General features: G+C 41.0%; 1 pseudogene; it reads right to left on the bottom strand.

Moving 5' to 3' along the window:
- Nucleotides 1-19,935, bottom strand: part of LOC149266284 (uncharacterized) — a 71,428-nt pseudogene extending 51,493 nt beyond the window's left edge.
- Between the last annotated feature and the right edge of the window lie 6,134 nt (nucleotides 19,936-26,069).

Genomic DNA, 26,069 nt, shown 5'->3' with positions numbered 1-26,069 from the left:
ACAACCCCACTTCCTAACAGCCCCTTCTTCCTCATGAGAGCCGGACTCTTGCCGGCTCTTACTCTTACGAAGATGAAGGAGGGGACGGGGTACGGACTAGTCATATTCTCCCGCGGAAATTCTACTTTACACCCAAGGTTTTATCTGACCCCAGCAGACCAAGATGCATGCCCCCTGGGTTCCGGCCCTACTTTCCCGAATCACTCGCACTCATCAGGAAGAAGAACCGGAGGTAGAGACCTTTCTTGATCGAAAAGACCATTCAGGATAGGTATGTGACTATTTGTGATGCGTGATCCCAGAAATGAAAGTTGGTCTACGAGCTTGACCATTCTTCCTTCGTATGGAAAACACATTATTCGAAAGAGTGAGGAGACTATTGCTTCCATGCAATATATGTAGTCTCGTCCAAGGAGTAGGTTATAATCCAAGGGTCCTTGGACGACCATCAAATTCATCTTGACAGCCTTCCCTTTCAATGTAATAGGCACATTAGGTAGAATCCCTAATGGTCGACTGGTTCCTTTGTCAAAACCTGAGATATTCCTTATCTCAGGCAAAAGCGCTGGGCAACCCAGTGCTTTCCAAGCAATAGAGGACAGGATACTCACAGATGCCCCTTCATCAATGATAGTCCCAGCCATCACCATTTTGTATATTTGGACTATAATTCTAAATGGTATACTGGCTGGTAACCGGGGTCTGCCTAGTTGGCTCCAATCAAAGGACACAACCAGGTTGCTTGGTGGTGGGACCGAATACACGGTCGGGTATGATCCTGACGATGCTCCTTCCTGCGATAAAGGAGTGGGCACATTGCCCTGATGTTCATCAGAATCGGTGTTGATGAAAAGAATCTGGACGGTGTCATCCTTACTCTCTTCGGTAGGGGTGTCAGCTGAAGATGAATCCTCAGTGACTGTGGTATTTGAAGATGAAACTTCTGAAGGGAGAACCAGGTCAACTGCCGTCTCGACCTTTGGACTTTCGTCCGGTCTGGATTCAGTAGGTTCATTTTCAGTGACTGACACTTTAGCTGGCCCTATGAGCGGGGCAGCCGTATTTTCGACCAACGAAGGACTTGGCGCGAGTTTTTGGTATCCAGGAGGAAGTAGCAACGGTGCAACCGGTTGATCTTCCAAAACTCTCTTTGCTTCGTCTAAAAAGGGACAACGGCGGAGGGTGTGATTGCCTTCACACAGTTCGCAGGGGAATCTCATTCCCCTTCGTTGTCTAGAACCTTCACTTTCGTTGGTCGACGATAAGCATTCCACCTGGTTGTCAGAGGTTGACGCTTCCGAACTGTGCAAACGAGGGGACCAGTCCCTTAGTATCCTGGGAATACCAGGACAATCACGGTGGAGGTGGTCCCCTCTACATATGACACATGGCGATTTGGGCCCGGTCCGTGCTGTGTGTGGATTTTTGTTAGATGCCTTTTGCTTGCCCCCAGGTGCCTTTGGCTCCTTCTGCTTCTTTTCTTTCTTCTTCTTTTCCTTCTTCTTTTATATGGGAGCTCTGCTTTTGGCGGCTTGACCTTTCGAAGAAGAAGGATCAGAGGAAGGCTTATAAGAAGTGGAAGGCTGGAGGGTAGCTCTAGACTGGTCTAACTGTTGACTCGACTGTTCAGGAACCGTGGTGTTCTGAACTACAGTGGTTGAGAATAGCCAAACTGGCAGGCCAATTGTCAGTCCTGGAAGCAACAACGTGGCCATGTGGGGCGCACCAACTTCTTCCCAAGAGGAGAAAGGGCTAGGGTTCCCATCATGTGGAATCCCTTGGTTGGCGTGTTCCATGTTCCCAACCTCAAGATCAACGCAGGAATAAGGGGTGATTATGTTCCGTTTAGAATGAATTTTATATGACAACGCTTTAAACACAACTTGCTTTTTCAATTTTTAAGAGTCGAGAAAAAGCTAAAGATGACTCTAGTCTCCTTCGATGTATTAACGAGCCCGAAGTGACAAATGCTCGGATGGACTTTTTCAGTTATAGAGTTTGAAAAAGGCCAAAAGAAACTACTCTGGAGTTCTAGGCAGAGGGTGTGCCAAACCTTTCGCGAAACCACAGAATACGTTTTACGGTACGAGTGGTCGATCTTCGTGAATGCTGTGTTCACTGCATCGCGATTAGTAGGGCGGCCGACACGGCTTCCTATGGATAAACGCTTTGTTCCTATAGGGGTCCCCCAATATACGCGACGGTACGCGGGGGCACAAGTCCGTATTAGTGCTATCGTCCCTCAGGAGGAATCACCCACCTTCGTAGAGATCGACGGTCACTATGTTTAACGACGCCGGAACACGTCTCTACCTAGACCTCTACTGTGTTTCGTTATGTTTCAAAGCGTTGTTAGATAAATTCAGTTCTTTTTAGGTTGATCTTGCTTAGCAGTTTGCCTTTATGGATCACCACGTGATGTATGATACAACTCCTAAATGCAGTCTAAGAATGATAAGCAAGCTTTTCAATTCTTTCAACTTATGAAAATCTTAACTACTGAGGGAAAAGAAAGACATCATCTTTTCAAACAGATCATAGAGCACACACTGATGCACTTTTCCTAAATCGACATGCAAACTGTCAAAATGCACATGCACAATGCAAGTATTTCTTTTCTTCTTCCTTAATGTTGATGTATTACAAAAAGAAAGCTGTTGTATAATTTCGAATTCAATTTCAAGTGAAAGAAAACAAGTTTTTGTCCAATAATCAAAAGAACACCTTAAGATTCACTCGTTTCAACACAAGAAATATTGAAATTCGAACCATATAACGAAAGCAAATGTTCAAGCAGCTATGAACAGTAATAAACTAGCTCTTAGAATCACAACGACACTTTCTTACAGGCCTAGATCCAAGAGGTCACAGCAAGACTAGTTCACTTTCGCTACGGGAAACTGTGAATGAAAGCAAGAAATACAATAAGAACAATCACGGTTTCTTCATACAACTGAGGCGGAATGAAGGCAAAGAAAGGTAGTTTCAACTGGGTATATAGGTTGACAACAGGCTGCAAAAACAATATTGAAAACTGGGCAACAGACAGTAGGGAACCCCAGTTGCACAAGGAAAAACTGGATCAGCGCAGGTACTGCACTGTCAATCTGACATGCAGCGCAGGTAGCCCCTTCCGGACCTGCGTTGCAGCGCAGGTAGCCTTTGCTGCAGCTGCACTGAAGAGACAACTCTCGTCTCTCTCAGATTCCGGGTCACAGTTTGCTCAAAAATCAATGGTTTTTGGCCAAATCAGAGGCTATGAGCCAAGTATACACTAGAGGATGATTAAGGAAGATGAACACTATCACAAAGAGCTAAAAAGAGTCCTTGTGGATCAGCTCTTCAAATCATAAACATGCCCAGCACTGAGCTAGAGTAGCTGCCCTCTACTTCGCATTCGAAGGATTCGAATGCAGTTCGATTCGGTACTCCCTTTGTTTAGGAAATGAATAGCAAGAAACACAAGCTACCAACAAGACACGATCCCCAGCGGAGTCGCCAGTCTGTTGTGGGGAAAAGTATCCAACACGAAATGACCCTATCCCACTCTAAGGGTGATAGTTCCTTAGCAACAGCTGAAGCAAAGCTATCTAAAGTTACTTCTTTATGACATGCAAGAGATGAAAGGAAGAAATCCACTTACCGATGTCTTGCGCAAATGGTCGATCCAATCTCCTCTATTTGCCGCTCGCTCCCAGCTCCAAGTCTTCTCACGGGCCCAGCTACACGAGATCCTGCGAACAAGACAAGAAAAGGAAACTACAAGAAGCATGCATTCATAATTGATTCAAGGATTAGCATAAATCAAATAGGCAAGTAAGACAATACACCATTGAAACACATGTGAATAGAAGAACCTCAAATGCTTTATTAATATAAGGAAGTAAGGTTCAGGCGGTGATGCAACCGTGAGAGGTCCAATCCAGCATCACCTTCCCGACGGAAAGAAATCTCCTCTTCACCTCCCTCAAGCAATCACCCAATACTCACAACTGTAAACCAACAGCAATTCTTTGCACTAAATTCCGGCCTCTAGATCCCATGGGATGAGATCCTTATATAGAGTTTTGGAGTGAAGATAAGTCAGCTTGATGTGTGACTTGTTGTCCTCTTCAACTCCAGTTGTTCTTCAGTCCTTGAGTCCACTCGGAGTTTCTACCTTCCACTTGGAGTTTTAGAACCTCTTTACTCATCATTAGGCGAATCTTCTGATCCAAGTGTCATTTTGGAAGCTTCATGGGCACTGGCACATTGAGAAAAGATTCCTCCACATGTCAAAGTACGCCCAACGCAGGTAGCCTTTGTTGCACTTGCTATGTAGCGCAGGTACACCATAGAGCTTTTGACATTCAGCGCAGATGCTTAGTGGAGCAGCTGCTTTGATCCAAAATGGACCTGTTTTTGAGTGTTTTTCAGTGGAGAACTGATCTGAAGTGCTGTGGTTTGCTGACCTTGTTCCTCTAGGGGTGGGAACAACATGTTTAGGGACTTTGGATCCCTCAGATTATTGACATTTCATGCTCCATGCTGTAAGGCACAAAAATGTCTATAACAGTAGGCCACTAGGATTGATAGGGATTGTGCTGCCAAACATGAGTAAAAGGAGAACTTGGCCAGCCATTACCCGGAAAATATTGTGTTGGCCAGGATGTCATAGGGAATGGTTGGGTTTGCCAATTTGGGTAAGGTGAATGGCCTTGCCATATTTCCCCAAGCTTCTGTTGCTGATTAAATTGTGAAGAAGGAAAGAACTGGGATGCATCTTGTGACATACATGTAGGTTTAGCCTGCCACTGTTGATGTTGTTTCATCAGATATATTGGCTCAGTCTCTTCTTCTACTTCCTTGAATACTTCTTTCAGCCTCGACAATGATGGACATTGTTTTGTGGCATGATCTTTAGTACAGATAGTGCTTGTCTGCACCATGTCTAATTGGCATTCCCATTGGTTGTGCTTCTTTCGACAACGTGGAAGGAAGATGGCCAAGTTTTGTTATGATAAGACTTGTTTTTATTTAGCTTGTAGGATATCATTGTGTTGTGAGAGTGCATAGGATGTCCATCTTGAAATCTTCCAGGAGGTTACCGATTTCCATCCGCATTTCACCTCCACTGTGTGGTTTTTGTTCCCCTACTCTTGGGATCTTAGCTTCTTGATAATGTATATGTGCTTCCTCGTGAACACCTGATACACAAGCGAATGATTTCATCATAATCTTCCTGAGAAATATCTCCTTTGCCCATTAAATTTAGATTTTCCAACCATTCCTCTTTCATTCCTTTAATTAAGATAGCTCTTACGACTTCTTTTGGTAGGGAGGTGTGTGGAGACCTCTGTAAATTATAATTAAACCGTTCTACATATTCTTCTAGTGTTTCATTATCTTTTGCAGTCATCTTAAAAATTTCATCTTTTAGCTCCCTAGTCTTAAAAAAGTCATGGTATCTTGTGACGAAGTAGGTTTTCATATCGTCCCGAATTAATAGTTCGCCCACCAAGGCTCATGAACCATCTTAAGGCTGCCCCTTTCAGGGTAGAAGGGAACAAATTTAGCTTTTGGGGGTCAGTGGTGTAGTAATACCCTCTGCAGAGGACATCAAACTAAAACAGGAAAGCACTGGGATCCTTTTTTATCATCCCATGGAAAGTTGGGATGCTCTACAGAGGAATAGCCTTCATGGGGGCATTGGCCACTTTGTCGAATATGGGATACTATAATGTTGAGATTTGACCTTGAGGTGGATGTTTTTCCATTTGGTTAAAGATGTGCCAATAACCTTCAGGGATTACAAGGGGTTATTTTGAGTAAGAGGAGGATTAGAAACCCGAGGTGGCTTTGCAGCACTGCCTAGATCTGGGATCACAGGAGACCCCTGTTCAGACAATTGTGTTTCTACCTTAGCAATCCCACTGGTTTCTCCTTCTCCTTCTCTTAAGTTACAAGATTTTCCCTCTTATAGAGGATCAGAATGTTAACTTATTGTAGCTTGAAGACTTTGTTCAGATCCTTCAACTTGGCTTTGAATCTTAGTGTAAGTTGTAGATGGTGAGCCTACTGCTTGATGGATTACAGTAGAATTTTTTCCAGATACTGGCCGGAATCCTACTAACGCTTGAGACTCTACTTTTCTTATGATTTCGTCTATAAAGGTCATTCTCCTAAGGTTCATCGATCCTTTGGGTTTTGTGGATTTAGGTGGGGATTTCTGCTCTTTTTCTATCTTTCTATTCCTAGTCATTCATAAAAACCAATTCCTATTTAACCTCTAAGCTTTTGCTGAAAAGAGGGCTGGTAAGCAAGCACTTTACTTGCTAGGTATGCAGGTTCTTACCTTCCATTTTTAAAACCCAATTCTTTTACAGCAACGTAAAAAGGAAATAACTTGAAACACTCTCCCTTGCAACAACACCAAATTTTTGGTGCACTAAGATGTCTTTTTACATGCAATCTTAATTCCTACATTAATTGTCAACCCAAGGTAAGTCTTTTTATCTCAAGCATGTCAGCACAATCTATGCAGTGAATTCAGAGGTTATCTAATGGTAAATCATTGCAATCACTAATAACTATCTCTTCAACTCAATTCACACAATTTTGAAAGAAATAACTAAGGAAGAAATAACTCTAAAAGAACTCTTAATAGACTCTACAATTCTGTCTAACTTGTTCCGAAATCAAATGAATCTGAATGCGAATGCAAATAATCACACTTGGCAACCTTAAAAAAAATTTAATACTAATTCACTCAATCAAGAATGAGAACTATAAAAATTGAACAACAATGATAATCTATAGCAAATCAAAATTGAACAACAAATCCTAATTTGAACGGCAATCTCAATTGAATGACAATTCCTAATTGAACGACAACTGATAATTGAACATCAAGCAAGCAAATAACGATAAATGATTTCTAAACAGAAACTGATCTATGTAAGAAGATTATGGAAATCAATTAATGTTATCTCTAAGATCTACGATAACATAACTCATAACGAACATCAATCTACTACTGAAACTAATGTAACCAATCCAATCAAAGCATTACTTAGATATATCACACGGCTAAGTATGAATCTAAATGAACAACAATATGAATTGGAATCGTCAATCCTCACAATAAGCGAAATGATATTAACTGAACATTAACAATCAATAAAGACTCAAATGAAAGATTATAACAAAAGATAGGAGTATAAATTCTCTTGACTAAGCCTAGAGTCACCAGAAGTCTCCGCTAAGGAATACTCAGAATATAAGTAAAGATCAAACACAGTCTTTCTTCATTAATATAAGTAACAAAATTATAGTTTCATTGAGATAAAAGTATTATATGTCTAAAAGAGAATAACTATAGATTACATAAGTCTGAACTACTTTTCATTTTCCTTTTGGCCTTATATATAACACTAAAAGAGTAAACTAGATAAAAGTGAATCCTCAGGATCAAGGGATCTAGAGGATTTCGCAATACATAATCTGATTCTGTCATGAAGTAGTATTGGTCTGCCTGGTCTCTCACTGCCTTGCCTACCTCAGACACTGTATTTTCCTTTTACGGCCTAGTGCTGCTCTATAGATTGAACGACTATTGACCAATCTGTGTCTTCTGCACACAAGGATAGTAAAAAGTCAGCTTCTTGTGCTAGATTTATGTAATTTGTTACCATGTGTTTTCATCATATTTTATCTATTATTTTCTTTATTTCAATCCATAAACAGAGATAATCATATAAGGATGAATGCGAAATAAAGAAATTACCAAGGAGAAAATATACCTTTTTCTTGACCCAACATTAAGTATGCAGGAAGTGCAATTGGAGGCCACAAAGACTATTTACAAATTGATGTTTGCATACAGAGGAAGCCAACCATGAGTACATTAATTAATTTATTTCCATCTTGTTTTCTTTGTGCATAGCAGAAACTAACAGATATGTCTAGAATTCAACACTGAGAGCATACCAACCCAAACTTCTACTCGAAACCTCCCAAGGAGAAGGTTATGGTAACTCCAGTTTATCTGCTACTCAATGAATTGAGGTGGAATAGTTAAGATATCTGAAGATAAGATGGCTTGTAGTTCAATATCCCTCATTCTAACCTCTAGGCATGCTTAAATCAGGTTGTTAACCCAATAAGTACCAGGATACGTAATGGTCCCTTAACAGAATTATACCATACTTCCTATGGGCTCAGAATCTGAGGCTCTCATAAATCCTCACATGTCCTTTTTTCATGGCTGCATTATGCAATGTTTCTTCTCTACCATACATCTCTCTCTCACAGATATATCATTCTGTATGGATAAATTACACACTATGTCTCTCCTCTCTCTACAAGTGTTCTGCATATGTGCAAGTGCAAGTTTGATATGGCAATGATGCCAAGCTACACAGTTAGCATCTAGAGACTAGGAGGTCAAAGCCCTAACTAAGAATTGAGATAAAAACAAGGACCCCGAGTCACCAAGAAGAGTTGCACACTAATGAAGTTGTCCTTGAAGAAGCATAGAATGTAAGTCTAGTACCCACCACCAACATGATCTACCAAAACTGCACTGGAAGATACTGAGTACTTTTGAGTTACAAGCATTTATGAAGTGATTTAAGCATTTAATTCACATTTATTTTCTTTATGGTTGCATTGTCCAGTGGCACTAGTCTACCTTACATCTCTCTCTCATGGAGATATCATTGTGTATTGATAATTAAACATTGAATACTATATCAAATGTCCCTCCTCTCATTACAAGTGTTTTGCATATGTGCATGTGCAACTTTAAAATGGTATTGATTCTAAGCTACAAAATCAACATCTGTCACATAGCAATAGAGGAAGTATATGAATGTTGAAAAGTAAGTGCCAGGGACTAGAAGCTTTGGTGACAGGTAAAAGAATTATATCAAAGAAAATCAAGAAACAATAATATTATGGAAAATTTTATAATAGCTTCATGACTAAGATCAAGGATCACCAAACTCTGCACTGCATGTTGAAGGGAGATATGCACCTCTCATAAAAATATTGAGCATTTCAAGACAACCTGACTTCCCATGCCACTAAGAAAGGAAGAGGGTTTATCTTTTAATAGGAAACTTTGTGCACCAGGTTTTTAGATTTTCTTCCATTGAGGCTCCTCCCCACATACCAAAATTCCAACAATTCCCATAATAGAATCTTAGTTGTTCACTGAGTCTTCAAATACACATCCAAGCACTTGATATTTGCATATTAGGTGAATCCAGTCCCACACTAGTAATCTTCCCAAAGGAATCTAAAGCAACAGTAAGCAGTTTCCCTCCAGCTCTCAAAAGTATGCCACCAACATATCTGGTCGAAAAAACTTCAAAGTCATGGCACTGTCTTGTAGCTCTAAGGCCTCCAACACTGATGCCAATAATAATTTTAGAAACTCACTTTGAAGCATGCAAGAAGTCATATCAAAGTAGATCCCAAAATATTCCTAACTATTTTTTGAGTCCTTAAAACACAGTGAGGCCAGCCCTATAGCTTTACTGAACCCAATCCCACCATAGCAGAATTCCTATGGAAACTAAATACTTCAATTCTTGTTATAAATTAAGATAATTATTTGAAATAGTTCTTTCATTTCTTTGATAAACCCTTCATTAAATCCTCAGAAAAAATGTCCACGAAAACTTGAATACCATATCCTAAAGGTCCTCTATAAACCCTAATTGCCACTGATTTGATGCAATAGTCCCCATAGTCTTCCTTATGAGGTAAATTTGTGTCTCCTACAGATGCTTTTAGAAAATAAAATTAGACCTCAATTACCAGCTGAGATTCAACCTGTAATATGTCTCTTTGATACTCAAATATATATTCAATGTTGACTACCAGCTACAGACCCCCCTTTGAAATCTCATCTACATATATATTAAGTTCCCCTATCAATGTGAAGGAATGATATGCTAGAGAAACTATGTTCCATGAGCTTGACCTATTCCAGAATTGGTTGTAGTTTCAGGTTCTTGTCTTGTAGCTTCCTTTTATACATTTTTGTATCATCTCAGAATCCTCATAGACCTCCATCTTAGGGATCCCTTTGTTTGCTACCAATTTTAGTAGGAACTTCAATGCAGGCAGCTCAACATAATTGTTTTTTCCCATACCCAAACCTGCTTTGAAGACCAAAAAATGTTTATCAATGTTATTCAAACAACTTCTAGCATGACAAACAGAGACTTTGTCTTGACTCACTTAATCAAAGAAGCCCAAGGACATTGACAAAACTGGGCAAAAAGTGTTATCATTTGCACCACTTCTGCAATAGTCACCCTTTGCTATTCTTCATAAATATGTGTGAAATTATTATTTCCCTGAGCATTGTCATGGAAGAAAACAAGCATGCCATCTACCTTTGGCATTTTCCAAACAGTGTTAATGTTCTTGCAATGATTCATAAACTGGTGGAAAAAATTATTGTTTTTATCCCCTTGTTCTAGGTAGATTTCCCAGCTCTCTCCAATCCTTGATCTCAGTCATGAAGCTATCCTTTACTAAGGAGGTCTCAAAATCTATTCTTCCACTAGATTGAGGTCAAGAATATTGGCAAGAGGCATCCTAGTTAGACTGTAAAAAGAAATGGTTTGAAGATAAATCTATCAAAACATAGATCTTTTCATCTGATTGCACTTAGAGCCATTTGGTCGGCAATGAAATCTAACATCTTCTAGGAGGATTTTCCTCCATTCCATGGTAAAAAACAGATAAAATACCTCTATGATGGAATTAAATATATCACAAAGCCAAAATTCCCTCTCCACAGAATGGGTCATCCTCACCATGAAGATTCTCAAATCCATTCCCATCATTGGTATTGCCAATAGACACCATCATTAAAATATGGAAGAATAAAACATATACCGAACATGTGTCTTGATACAAACATGCAACATAATAAAGGAAAAGGAATGAGAAGAGTATGAAAATAGAGCATTCAACACAAAGGGAAAAAAATACAAGCAAGAGTAGACATAGACCTTGCCTCTCATATATTCAACAATAATGATTATGGTATCCTTTAAAATCCCCTTCAAGATCTCCATAAACCATAGCAATAATTTGCAAGGCTATTAAGACCCTCCCTCTGGCCTATCATGAAAAAAACCCTACAAATGTGATTTTTTTAAAAAATTAATTTCACTAAGCATAAGAATGCTTCATGAGCATTCTTTTAATGGTGAGAGCACTCTCAGTCACCCAAGGAAAGCTCTAGGCTCACTTAGCAAGTGCTTTAAGTTCCCCATGTTCATTAGAAAAGAACTAGAGAAGTGCACTTCTGAGAGTGCCTTGCATGGAGGCATGGAACACTCCTTCATACCCTAAAGAGTGCTCCCAAATAGGTTTGTCACAAGAGTGTGCTATCAAAGGTTCTTCCAAGACTCTTGCACTCAAAACACTCAAAGAGGTCAAGAATCAACAATTGTGGGAACAATTCATTTAAGCAAAAATACAAAATTCAAACTAAGAAAATAGCATGAGGTAGCAACAAAAGAGAGTTACTCATTAAAAGATTCAAAGGTATGCATGCAAAATTAAGGAATACCATAGCGTAGAATAAGGTCAATGTATCTCAATTATTCTACCTTGGGTGCAGATTTTCAAAATCAAGAAGAAATCTATATGAATAGAACCAAATGGTGACAAGGCTATCAAGACACATGAACAACAACCACCAATAGTAATCAATCTCAATGAATTGAAAAAGAAACCCAATTGCTTGAAAATGAACTCTATACTAACTTTAGCATCCTTTACTTTTAAATCTACAAATCATGCAAAGCCGCAAGGCCTCAAAACTTTGCAAGATTCTTAAAGTAAATCTTTACAAAAAAGCCTTGGGAGCGAAGAATTCCTAGGGACATTCTATACACATATATTTACATTTTATATATTATAATGCATATATTTTCAATTAAAATGGGCTTGTACAATAGGACCTAACTCATTGGTAAAGCAAGGGTGGTGATATTCCTCCCACCCCACCCACCCTAATTACCAAAAAAACAAAAGAAAACCATGTTAGCCCCTTATAATCCACCATGGTTGTGCAAATGGAATGAATATTATGATAAATAGAGTTCCTAGCATTAGTGCCAACACCTTCAAAAAAAATGTATAGAATTCCAAATTAGTTGTGGATAATGTAGACTTTAATGCTAATAATAGGCAATACGACATTATTAAGAGCTTAGAAATGTGATTCACAGTAGATTAGAACATCAAGGATTTAGTATAAGTCTCAAGAATTTGTAACCAGTGGTAAACTATTTAGAAGTTACAAAGTCAAAATAAATAGTATGAAGTAGAATAGGAAATGAAATTGAACCAAATAACATCAGCCATCTAGCAATTACAAAAGTTATGAACCAGATTGGAAGGTGTAGAATATGAAATGTAATAGGCCATCATCACCAAAGAGTTATAGAATGTATAGAATAATGTTTACAAGATAGGACATGTTCCTAATTTATAAAATAGATACTAGAAATTGAAAAACTAAATAGAGTTGAAGTCTATTCTTGATTTTTCTTTCCATGAGAAATTCTCAAAACCCTAATACACAATGAATGAAATGAGTCGATGACAATTGGAATAAGCAAAGAAGATGGATTGGAGTTTTTATAAGCTCAAAACCATCCTCCATAGTGTTTGGGGCCTACTAGGGCCTTCACATAGTCCACAATATTTTTAGAAAAAGGAAAATAATTAGTCCTCTTTCAACCATATGGGGAGTGTTCCCATGAGTGCTAGGAACATTCTTGGGAGCACTTGGATGTGTAGCTGCCCAAGTCAATCACACACTCCTACAACACCACATCCATCACAAGAACGAGAGGGGCAAGTGAACTCCCATGTAATATAGGTTTCTACTAGGCCCTCCACATTTTTCCCCTGACAAATTGTTCTTGGAGGCTCCAATGAAATTGAGCCTCAAAAGCTGACTTTCAGGCTTTCTCCAAAGGGATTAAAGAACAACACATGATAAATATCCAATAATACTCCCATGAATAGATTATTGTATTACATCTAAATTGCTAGGGTTGGAATCTGGAATGATGTCCTAGAGGTTTTGAAGATGGAAAAAAAAGATAGCTTTTAGCATTTAGATATCTAAGTAGACAAAAAATCCAAATCACTATAAGTAGAAAAAGTTTGGCTTACAACTATTTTGGATGGGGGAAATAGTGAACAATTTGATTGGACAAAAAGAAAGAAATTTGAGCTTTATATGTTTTTCAATCGACAAAAAGAAAGCATTCTGAGATTTATATGTTTTTCAAAATTCAAAACCATGTTCTTATTGTTTACTTCCTTGATTATTATTGCCATGACACAAATTCCATTAAACAAGAAGTTTTCCATGTGATTTATCTTTTTTTTTGTTGCAAATCCACTTGCTGAAGTTGCTTATGCATTGATGCATGTTGTAGTCACCAAGACATCTGAGTAGGAAGAGCCAAATCTACATGTTTTTCTTTTGCAATGTGGCCTTTTGGAAAGAAGATACTAACATGGATTCCACAAATTTTATGGTACTGTGAATGTTGAAAAGTATCAAAGGAATGGATTCCTTGATCTGTGCCTTGATTCAAAGAATTGATTTGGAGATATTCTTAGTCATGTATGAGTTCCAGTGATCAGGACAAGTTCAAGAAGCAGTTTGACTAGTGCAAGTTTGTGGAGGATGAGTTATATGTCCTCTAGTATGAGTTAAATTGGGAACTGAGTGAACAAGTGGAGTTAGCCTCCTAAATTTTAGGAGGATCCAGTTAAAGTGTGTTGACTTTTGTTAACTAGAAAAGTTCCAGTTCAACTCCTAATTTAGAAAAATCACTAACAATAGCCTAATTGAAAATCTTATTAGGAGAATTAAGGCACAAAATTAATCATCAATTCTTGAGCATTCGTTTGTGAGAAAGAGAGCTTGTGGAGGAATGAGCCAAGTGTTCCTTGTGTGAATTATTGAGGAAGGCAATTTTCTCTTTGGAGTGCACATAGAAATAGAGGAAATCCCTATTTAATAGGAGCTCAACCAGTGCTAGGAAATAGGAGATTATTTCCTAAGGTTTTGTGCTAGAAAATCAGAGCCTCTAGTGCATAGAGGAGGAAGCAGGTCAACTATCAAGCAGAGGTTTCAGGCCTAGGACAGGTAAGAAAATTCTTGTATTTTTAGATTGGAACCAGCTTGTATGCATATCAGATATGTTGCTCAATTTTCCTTAATAAGTTTTGAAACAAGTGAGGTGTTGGCATAGGAGGTCCTGACCCAGGTTCAGAGTCAGTTGCGCCAAAAAAATCCCTGCACTACTGGCCCTTTTGGCCTCAATCTTTACTGTGCGTACTGAAGTCTCACCCGAAACAATATGGGGGGATGCTAGAACCATGTTTTCACACCCAAAGATAAATGTGATGTATTTTTGGTGACCTAGATCTGCCTTCATGCAAACCTCTATGCTCCTGAAACCTATTGCTATAACTTCCTCCAATCGGCCTCTAGACATCCACGAAGGTCTATGATTTATTGTTTTACACCCTGGACAGGTCAATTAGCTACTTACAGGCGCTTTAGATTACCCTTAGATCATTATTTTCTCAGATCTACTTAAGTGTGTGATAACTTTGATAGAATGCGTTATAATCTTCGTGTAATCACTTAATATGAATTGCATTCAGATAACAATGTGGAACATGTAAAGTCGCGGATCGATACATCATTATTTCATAAAACCGTTATTCATCATAGCATAAAGCACATTCATACATAATAGAAGATAATCGATAAAACACAAGAATTTCTGCAACAATCTTCTTTATTGATTATTCAGTTAAGCTTACAGACTCAAACATTTCTTGCGCACTCAGCTGCAGGGGTCCGCGCACTCAGCTACGGAAACTACTCGAGGCCTCTACAAACTCATTTGCAGAGCCTTTTCCTCCTCTAAGAATTCTACTTCTGCGCTAGACTTCTTTGCTCGTACCCATACACTTCTTACTTCATTACTGAGACATTCCTAAGACACACTTATTTATACAATCCCATGGCCCGTGGACCATGGGTAGATCTTCAAAGCCGACTCAAGTTACATAAAGGAAGGGTAAAACCCTTTTTGATTCTTTAACTAACTACGTGCTCTACGACCACAACTTGCGGAGACTTTTCATCTTTTTACATCAAAACATGGGATTTTTCTCCAAAACTTGGGATTTTGCCCCAAAAGTGACCTAGTGGACCCCATCCCAACAAGCCCCCAACACGAAGTTCGTGACTCGTCCTTGAGTCACTCAGCTGGCACGGAGGTCTTGCTGCAAATATACCCCAGCTCCACTTGAACCACTGCTACTTCAGTCGCACTTTGCGTGGGTGCCTGCTTCACCTCTTCGACCAGCTACTCTGTGGCTGGTCCTTCGTTGTCCCGATTGATCTTCTACTATGTAAGATGTGGGTTCGCCAACCTTTCTTGTATGTTGGCAGAGACTTGGTAGGGTTCTTCCAACCAAGGGTCCAACCACGACTTAAGGACTGCCTTTGTTTTCTATGTGGCTTCCACTTGTCCAAGCAGTTGCTTTCCCTCCTACAACTTGGCAAGGCGCTGCAATGTAGCCATTGTGCACGCTGTCACCCACACTTCATCGTACTACTATTGAAGCTCGCGAGTCTCTGTCTTTAACCTTTTAAGACTGGGATCTTCCTATAGGGTTGTCACTACTTCCATGGCCTTCTCAAACAGCACTGTGCAATCCACCACCATGGGGTTGAAGGTTGTGACTTGAGCTCTAGTTCTGTGATTTTTAGGCTAAGATCAAATTGAACTCGGACCACTTCTGTCTTGGCATCGCGGACAACCGTCGAAATCTTCCTGATCTTGGCCTCCAACAGCACCTCCTTAGGTATGTGCAACTCCAGCACTGTCCTGCAAGATTCTGCCACCGCTGTTGCCAACTAGGTGCTCTGTGCCTAGATAGTTTCCTTTGCCTTCAATGCCTCTATCTTATTAGCAAAAATCTAGTCATTGTTCACCTGATATTCACTTATGAGACTGAGCGAGCGTTGCTCTCGCGCTTGTAACTCTGTTGTCACACCTGCCTACAGCGTGTGATGATACTCGTTGGGGTGTGCTATGAGGTTGAAGCTGATTCTCTTTAGACTACTCATGATGACCTTGCCATCGGTCGCTTCCGCGCTCAAATATCCTTCTGGTATCGCGACTGCTCGGAGATCCACTGATTTGACCATCTTTATGACCTGATTGGTCCCTGGTGCCAAGCTTGTTTGTGCGGCGCTCACCTGACCGGTGCCCACCTGGATCCTGCTGGTCTGGATCTGCAACTCACGCAGATCCTTCTGAAGAGTATCAAGTGACTACAGGTGCTTCTATTCGAGCTGCTGCAATAGATCTCATGGCCTAGGTATTGCAACAAGAATGCTGCAACTTCCAGCTCTACCAACTTTACTTATCAACCCGAGGTTTGTACAAACTTGGAGGTGACAATGCTATATGCACAAGTAAAAGTGAAGGTACTCCCTGTTGTCACTTCTCATCTGGCAAGAGACCCCATGGGTTCCAAGCCAGACTTCTATAGGGTCAAAAGAAGCTTAATTCTTTGATGGAAGAAGAGCAGATCTATTCTAAGCGAGAGCTACTCTACTGCAGTAATGAAGAAAGAACATGTAATGCTAAACCACACCATAACCTTAATTAACCAATTAAACAGCTATGGTAAGCAAAAATTTATAAATCAATCACAAACCTAATGCTGCTATCTAAGTTGTAGAGGTAAAGAGCAGCAAACTATACTAAGGTGTAAGCAAAGAAACTTAAGCTAAATCGGTTTTCAAGCAGAAGAGCAATCGGAGGTCAAAACCAGTGAAAGGAGGACGTAAGGAAGCAGTAGTGCATAAGAACCGTGTGATAAGCCAATGAACAGAAGATTAATGGCAGAGATCTTATCATGAAGGCTTAAGTGACTAGATGGATGAACAAGGTGAACACACAGTATGAACGTCTGAGCTCTTATCGTAGAGGTTAAGTGGATAGATGGACGAACTAGACGAACGAATAGGATGAACAATGGAGATCCTATCATAGATATTAAGTCAAGAGATGGACATACAGGGTTGATCAGAGGATGGATGACTGAGATCGTATCGCGGGAAAAAGAAATGTGCAGAAATGATGGAGCAGGTTTTGAAGGCAGTAAGTAGTTTCTCGCGCGACCTCAAGGTTGTAAGCTGTATTTTGAAATTTCACACGATTAGCCTAACTGCATGACACGTAGCACAAGAAAACTACTTTTCACACGTGCTCTCAGGCGGATAACGGTCGTGCAAGAATCCGCACAAGATTATGTGATAGCTGTTGGATTAGGCTAGACAAATCAAGGGTGGAGATTGGCCAAGATAGTTGGCAATCAGGTGACGCAATAGCCGTCAGATCAGGCAAGGCAGATCGACGGTGGAGATTATAGAAGGGCATAAACTATTGAGGTGACACGACAGCCGTCAGATTAGGCGAGGCAGATCAACGGTGGGGACTTAAAGTGCATAAAGTAAGTGAAAGACTTCACGCGAGGTGGTAGTTGGATAAACAAATGAATCGGATGGTGATTGGGAAGGTTTGTTGTGGATTAGACAGTAATGAAATGATGCATGAAGAACGTGTTGAAGGCGGTTTCAAATGAAAAACGACAAAAAAACCAATGAGGGTGGACAAGTAACTGCATCAAACTACAAACTCCATAGCTCATGTGAGAACCAAAAAGCTGTGTTTTCAGGTTGCTGAAGGGTCTCTACCTCAATTCATGGTCCCAGAGGGAGGAGATGAGGACGAGACACCTGTCGACAACCTTGTGGTGATATTTTCCTCCTAGCTAACCTGTGAACTGAAATAAGGCACAAATGGAAGTAAATGAAAGCACAATCAATCTACTCTACACTACTGTAAGCAGAATGCAGCTACTTAAGCAAATGAACAGTTAAAACATAACTCTACATTATACTGTTGTAATGAAAGTGCAGCTACTTAAGCAAATGAAAAGAAACAGAAACCCATGCTAGCATACATGTACAGTAAAGAGGAGCTTTGGCTGCTCGGGTTGGGCCCTAACCCAAGAGCTTCAGCCCTCTGAGTTAACTCAGAGCTGGCTCAAAATGAAACTCATTCTCATTATCAAAACCATGGATTACATAACAAACTGTCACAAGTCTTGCAGCTCAGAGATAAAGCAGAGTTTTACAATAAAAATCTAAATCCTACTGAGGTCCTAAGCCTTTCTATTTATACATCTAAAGTCTCCAATGACTTCCTTCTAATTAGGGAGGCTAGGCTCCACACTCAAGATAAACTGGTTTCTGTCACTTTAATTTGCTCGGTTGTCTTCTAGTCTTCAAAGTGATGGTTGTTTTCACTATGAGCTGATGGAGGAATATTCAAATGGAGGGGTAGTAAATGAGGAGGATTTACTTCCTATAATTACTCTCCCTTGTCCCATTCAGGTTTTTACCAAGTTCTTTGCCACAGTTCCTTGATTTTACCCTTTATTCCTATATTCTTGTATTTTTCCTTGCTTTTATCCTTTATTCCTACATTACATGCACGTTAGACCACAAATAAAAATATCCAACTCTAACTCATCTCATGAACAAAATTTAATCAAAAGTATGTAACAAGTTGTGAGAATAGTCGGTTTGACAAAGATAGGAGGTGAATTAAGGCCAGTTAAGGCCCATATAATTACCCAATGATGAGGCTCATCAAGTTCCACTATGGTATTTCACACTTTGTCTCTAATCTCGTCGAGATCGCCTTCTGTGAGCGTGATGGGATCCAGTGGTGGCTTCATCAATTTTGACTTATTCTGGGGTCCCTCCTTCTGTTGTTCCCTGTACCTTTTCACCCAGAAGGGGGTGCTCTATCCTTCATCTCCACCACCTCTCTTCTCTGACTACTCCTCTTCCTCGAGCTAGCGTGAAATGGATTTACCACTCTACTTAGAGCCATGCTATTCTTGTTCAGCTTGCTTCATTGCAGCACACTCTTTTTCCACCCGGACCTTCTCCTTGGCCTCCTTCCTTCGCTTTTCGGTTAACTGTTGGACTGCCTACTTTGTTGCTTCCTTCTTTTTCTTCTCCACAGAACTCCCCGTGCCTTTGCTAGATCGGATGGAGAATGCCAATCTACCATCCAGCGCTTGATAACCTCCCGAATGGCTTCATCTGTGGCAAGATAAGGTAGGTTGAACCATTTCTGTTGCGGATCCTTTCGTGCCATGATATATACGCAGTGGAAGTCTGCCTTAAACTCCGCGTATTTTTATAGTTGCCCAAACATCGTTTGGGACAACCGCGTCTTCTGGTTGAGGGCCATGCAAATGCTCACCTCCATAAACGACCAAAACATTGGTCTCTGTGACCTGCATGATGTCCTTTATGTCCCAAAGGGAGGTAAAGTGTGCAGCCTCTAGAAATCCTTTCTCCAAGGGAAGAAATTGGTTGTCCTCCAGCAGCTCCCAAGCTACTAGCACTAGGGAGAACAACAACCACGCGTAGTGGAAGGTTTTTCTCTTGTCTTGAGCCTCGCAATAATTCGTAAGGAACTCATTGTAGAGGTAGCGCGACCAGTTAAACTACACACCTTCTGCGCACTGTGCAACTAGGGAGATAACTGGGGCCATAACCTCATCCGCATGACATTTCCTCATGACCTTGCTAGCTAGGATCTGTGTAGAAATTTGCACCACAAGGTCAGGGATAGACATGATAGAGTACCCACACAGCTTCTTAACCAGCTTGAACTTCTCCTTCATCTTTTCTTTTAGGTCACACACAATGGTTTTTCCACCAAACACATTGGCCGGATTCAAGCGTGGATGTGGCAAGAGCGTGATCCGATGGATCAGCATGTCTGTGATTGGGATCAGCACGTTTAGCCAAAAACATCCATCATGTACCAAGGTGAACAACTGCTTGATGACAATGATATTGATGTTGGAGAGGTGGTAGTGAGGCACCCACAGTAGGTTCTACATCCCCGACTGATTCACTCCGCTTATCCACTCGACTAGCTCCAACGTGGTGACACCGGATTCTTTATAGTACCCCTGCTTCATGTAGTTCTCAGTCGCGAGGTGTGGGAACCTTTCATGGTCCCCTAAATCCCAATCTTCCATTTTCAAGTGGGGAATCCACGCCATACATGGGCCTTGAAAGGTGATGCCTTCCAGTAACAATGGTGTATTTAGGAGGAATTTTCCTACATCTGGGTCCGTAGTGGCCTTAACCTTTCCCTTGCATGAAGGGATAGAATTTGGTAGTTTGGAGATGGGCTCCACGCCCTCGGCCTCTATATCCTGCGTGCCCTCTTCAGCTTCCAAATCGACAACTTTCCCCTTATCCTTCGTCAGTTGTTTATCTTTCTTTTGAGTCTGAGTAGAAGAATGCTTCCTCGGTGAATCGCGCATTGGCATTGACCTCTTCTACTTGTCTTTCTTGGGCTTGGGATTCTCACACACTGGAGTGGGCTTCACCCTAGGTGACCTCGGCGCCATAGGCACAGGAGCCGAAGCCTCCATGCTTACAACTTCTGGAGCCGCTCCCTTGGAGGCAACAATTCCTCCGGTGCTTGCAGTCTCACTTGGTCCATACATGGTTCTAAGAATGAACTGTTGGGTATCCTTAGGTAACCTGTCAAACACACAGCTCGTGACTAAATCCGTGAAAACCTAAGGTTTCATAAACAACACACGACAAAACTCAAAAATTCTAAGGATGCAAAGTGTTCTCCAGTGGATGGCCACACGTAATTTATAGGTGAATTCGAATTCAAATTCGACCGTTCCCCCAAAAATCAGTCCATAAATGTTGATTTGGCAAAAGATATCCAAATATTCCAGCCTTAAATGCCTTAAATGTCAGCCCCCCGCTCCTCTTAACCATCTCTTGGCTATCAAATCATGAAAAGTGACTGTAACGGTCATTTCTTGGCTATGTTGTGTGGTATGTCCCATCATAACACAGCTCCCTTCACGTATCTTTTGATACTGTGACATCACCCTCCTTCACATATCCCTTCTGTCATGTAGTTCCACCAACCGGGCAGTGTAGATTATAGTCCCATGCTCCCTTTCAGTTGCTTGGAGTGCTAAGACTGTCCTGTCATCATGTAGTCATTGGGCCATATCCCCTGTGTATGGCTTCAACCAGCTTCCATTTACCCTTCGTGTAAATGGTTCTCCATTCAATTTTTCAAGCTGAACTGCATCACCATCTGTAATTTCTTTAACGACATATGGGCCCAGCCAGTGCATCTAAAACTTTCCTGGAAACTCAACGAACTTGCTACAATATAATAAAACCAATTCATTTACCTTGACGGTGTGGAATTTGATGTGTTGATCATGCCAAGCTATTTTGCGTTCCTTCTAAGCTTGTTGACGGAATCCAGCCATAAACCTATCTTATTCGAGCTCCATTAAATGTGCGATGCGTTCTTCTAAGGCTCTGCAGTCTGCCATTTCTGTGAAAGCCACTATGTGTAGACTTGGCACGATGTATTCCATCAGCATTATAGCCTCTACAGCATAAACCAATCGAAAATGCGTCAGGCCTATTAGCTTTTTGAAAGTAGTTATGTATGCCCATAACACCGTTGGTACGTGCACATCCCAATCATTCCACTCCGCATTGTAAATCTTCATCAGCGCGTACTCTTCTGATGATAAACCTATAACTCTTCTGTCAGTGCGCTGATTGTTTCAATGAGAAAATGTGTACCGTGATCACTCATTAATACATTCAGGCAACCAAACCTAGTCAACACATATTCAAACAAAAAATTCGCTGCTGTTGCCCATGTACAGTCCTTCACAGGTTGTGCTCCGCATATCTTGTCAAATATTTTGTTGCGGTGATGATGTAGCACACACCTGTTTTCTTACCAGGGGGTTGAATCGGTTCTACAAAATAAATTTCCCATTTCTCAAATGGATGCAATGACACCTGCAGATTCAGCAGTAGCTCATCCCTCTGTGAAGGCCTGCCCATCCTCTGACATGCATCGCATGCCATACAATATGGTTTAGAATCTTTATGCAATGCCGGCCACCACAACCCTGCGTGAAAGACCTTATACATTGTTGCTTTCCATCCATAATGTCCTCCTGCAACTCCTCAATGAGCTTTAACGAGGATACTATTTTGTTCACAATCGGGCACATATCGTCGAAGTATCTCTTGCGATCCCATTTTATACAAATGTCTGCCAATTATAGAGAAATATGTCGCGCACTACCATCTCGTTTTCTTGTTGGCTAGTGTATCCTTTTGGAGCCATCCCTGTAGTCAAGAAGTGGATAATATCCACAAAGTGGTTATCCTCTACGTGCACCACGAAGAGATGCGCATCGGGAAACCCTTCCTCCAAATTAGTAGGCTCCTCTCCTGTCTCAATAAGCGACAGATAGTCAGGGTCCTCCATTCAACCTTCCTGAACCATCTGCATATTTTCCCCCCAACACATGCTTATTGACTAGGTACATCAAGGTGGATTGGTCTGTGTACATCTTGAAATTTCAGCCCAATAGATAGTGCCTAAATTTTTGGAGGGCGTAAACCATCGCCAATCCTTCGCGCTCTGTCGTCGAATAGTTCTTCTCGGCCTTTGACAACTTCCTGATCGCAAATTCTATAGGATGATCCACTTCTCCTTCACCTGCCTGTGTCAGTACTGCTCCCAACACAATACACGAGGCATCAACGTGCACATGGAATTCTCTCTTCCAGTTCGCGAAGACCAAGATCGACGCAGTAACCATTTTTCCATCAAGACATCTAGACTAAGCTAACATTCTTCATTCCAACAGAATATAGCATCCTTCTTTAGAAACTTTTCCATGGGTGCAGTAATACCCGGTATGGCCCAACATGCTGCGCAACTATTTAACACTCCTTAGAGCTTCCAAATTGATTATTAGCGCAATCTTGGTAGGGTCCACCATGAGTCCTTGCCTGCATACCACATGACCCAGCAAAATCCCAAAGGGGACACAAAATAAGCACTTCTTTAGGTTGAACGCAATATGATACCTTCGGTAAGTATCCAACATTAAGGGTAGACTATTTACATGGCGCTTGAGTAGCCGAAACACTGTCCAGTCATCGACATAGACCTCCAAAAATTTGTGAAAAAATTCTTTGAATGCCACGATAACTACGCGCGAGGATATCGCCAGCGCATTTTTGAGTCAGAAGGGCATCACCGTATACTGAAAACAACCCCATTCCGTCGCAAAGGTTGTTTTACTCCTATCTTCTGGTGTGATCTTGATCTGATGGTATCCAGAGAACCCATCAGTAAACGAATAGGCATCCTGCCATCCAACATTGTCTAAGACCTCGTCAGTAAACGATGTCGGCAAAGGATCATGGATGTAGGCATCATTAAGCTTCCTTAGATCTACCCAAATTCTTATTACGTCCTTCTGCTTCTTTTCCTTAACTACCATTGGGCTCACCCAATCATATTCCTCCACTGGTTAGATAATACTTGCTTCAAGCATTTTTTCTAACTCCAAGGAGACCTTTTCCTTGTATTTGGGATTAAGGTGATATGGCCACTACTTAACGAGCTTCGCATCCTGTTTCAGAGTTATTTTCATCACTCCTAATTTGCCTATGATGCCTTTCAAGTCCAAAAATTTTGCAGGGAATAAATCTTGATATTCGCAGAGACACTCAACAACTTTATCTAATGTAGCATCATCCCAGTGATCCCCAATCTTTGCAAACTTCGGCTCTGCCTTTGTGCCAATGTTTACTTGTCGAGTTTTTAATGGCGCGGTGATTTCTGGAATCTCTATCTGCGGTCCCTCTACCTCACGGCGGCCTTCTGTTTCTGGGACATTAATATTCCTTGGGTCCTCATCCTTTGCTTCAGCGGTCATATTATAGCATTCCAGTGCATGGCACAACTAGGTGCTCTAATGTGGTTGAATCAATTCCAACGGATCCTGCAGGATTCAGAAGATCGATGCCTTAACCTCCTACAGCACCTCGTCAATGCTTTCGAACATGTCTTAAAAGCTGAATGTCCTCACGAATCCTTCTCTTAAGACATCTCACTCTTCAGTTTTGTGGCAGAGCTCTATTTCCATATACCAATTCATAGGGATTATGTCCAGACTATGACAGAATAAATGCACCCATTCTAGATGTGGCTCCGTTCCATATACCTTACTCCATTTGGCCAAATGGCTATGTGGATCATTCCTTCCATCATACTTCTTAATTACCCATACTTTAGGATGAATGAATCACGTTTTCATCATCATTCTGTAATCACGCCATTCATCAAAATTGTCTTTCTGCGTACCCCACCACTGAGTGGGCATAGCGTGCAGTGCCTAATCCAATGCCTGAAAGTGGTAATCCTCTGGAAATTCTCTTTCAAAAGCATCCAAAAATGTATCCATGTTAGTTAAACCATCACAATAAGGAAACTTTATTACCGCCAATGACACACAACGCAACGATTTGGTCATCATGTTGCAGCGGAGTGTGGAGACTTCAAGTAGCCTGTTTTTCCAATGATGAAACTCTTCTTCTGAATCCGAGGTACAAGAACTTTTGTGGTCCCATGCAATTCATCCATTAGCTTTCAAATTAACCCAGTCTTAGTCTCATGCTGTTATTTTATAGATCTGATCCAAATCATCATCACTCTCCTCATAGTCGCAGACTGGTGCAGTATAGTGTGGTCCTTCCGCAAGGTCCAATGGTAATACAACACGGAGTGATTTTCTTTCAAACGACATTGTCAGCTTATTTAGATTGATGACCCCATTCATGTCAATAGCCCAATTAGTTCCCAGGAGTGTAGGCTATGGATTTCTATCATCAAAAATATATATTACCTCGAAATCAGTTAGCGCGCTTGCACCTTCTATATCCACGTAACTCCCTGCAATTGTCCCATAGGGATAATCTTTTGTTGGTTCAAGATCCTCAGTTGAATTAGAGACCACTACAATGTAGGTCTCCCCATTCTCTCCTAGGTCTGTTTAGGCAATACGTTTAAGTTAGACCCCAAATCCAGAATAACCTAGCCCATCTTATAGTCTCCTATTTGCATGGTAAGCCTCATCTCGCGCCTTGTTCTTTCCTTATGCTTACCAATCTTTCTGACTACTCGCGATCCATCAGGGGAATATCCTTACTGGAAGATTTGTTTATCAACTCCTGCAGCCCTTTTACAACCTTTCTATCACGTAGTAACTTCATACAAGTTTCCAAGAATGTGGTAAGCACAGAGGGTTCAACTTCTGTAGGCGCGCAGGTATCTAGAAGTTTGTTCTAACTTCCTCAGGTAGAGGCCCCAGGAAATCTTTTCTTCACTTCCATGAATGTTTCCTTCGCACGCTGCAAATCAAACCCAACCCATTTTTCTGGAGCCTTGTGGACCCATCCACCTTCTTTAGGTTTCCTTCCTTTGTCATCACCAATCGTGATCCCACTTGGCAGTACAATATTCACATTTGGGTCCTCTTCGCGGGGCTTAGCCCTCATCATCTGTAAGTTCTGGGTAGGATGCTGAGGCTGCACCTTCTTCTCCTGCATCTTAGTCATCAACACAGGACATTTTGTAATTGTGTGGTCAAACTAAGTACAATATTGACCTGATGAGTGTGTCTAATTCGTACACTCCTGTGTGTAGTGTCCTGGCATTCTGAAATCATAACAAATGAACTTGCCCCAACCCCTACCAGGTCCTCCTTCTCCTTCACCCCATTCGCGGCCTTGATATCCTCTGCGCCTTCACCCAGCGTCCTACTCCGGAGGTTGATTTTTCTACTTGCATTCGATATGTAGGAATTATTTCCATCATTAATTCATAGCTTCAACAGTGGCGCTCATCATGGCCCACCGGCTTGCAGAAACTGTAGAACAATTGTTGTGGTGTCTGTACAAATGTTTACAGCAAATGGGAATTGTCTGTTACATGTTTTTTGGCTACTTAAACAATAGCACACCATAGTGCGGG

The sequence above is a fragment of the Pinus tabuliformis genome, chromosome 6 (genome assembly GCF_031772625.1).
Source record: "Pinus tabuliformis cultivar Carrire ecotype Pingquan chromosome 6, CPIR1, whole genome shotgun sequence".
NCBI classification, from domain to species: Eukaryota; Viridiplantae; Streptophyta; class Pinopsida; order Pinales; family Pinaceae; genus Pinus; species Pinus tabuliformis.
Note: the sequence above shows the minus strand (reverse complement) of the source record. Positions and strands in the feature narration are given on the sequence as shown.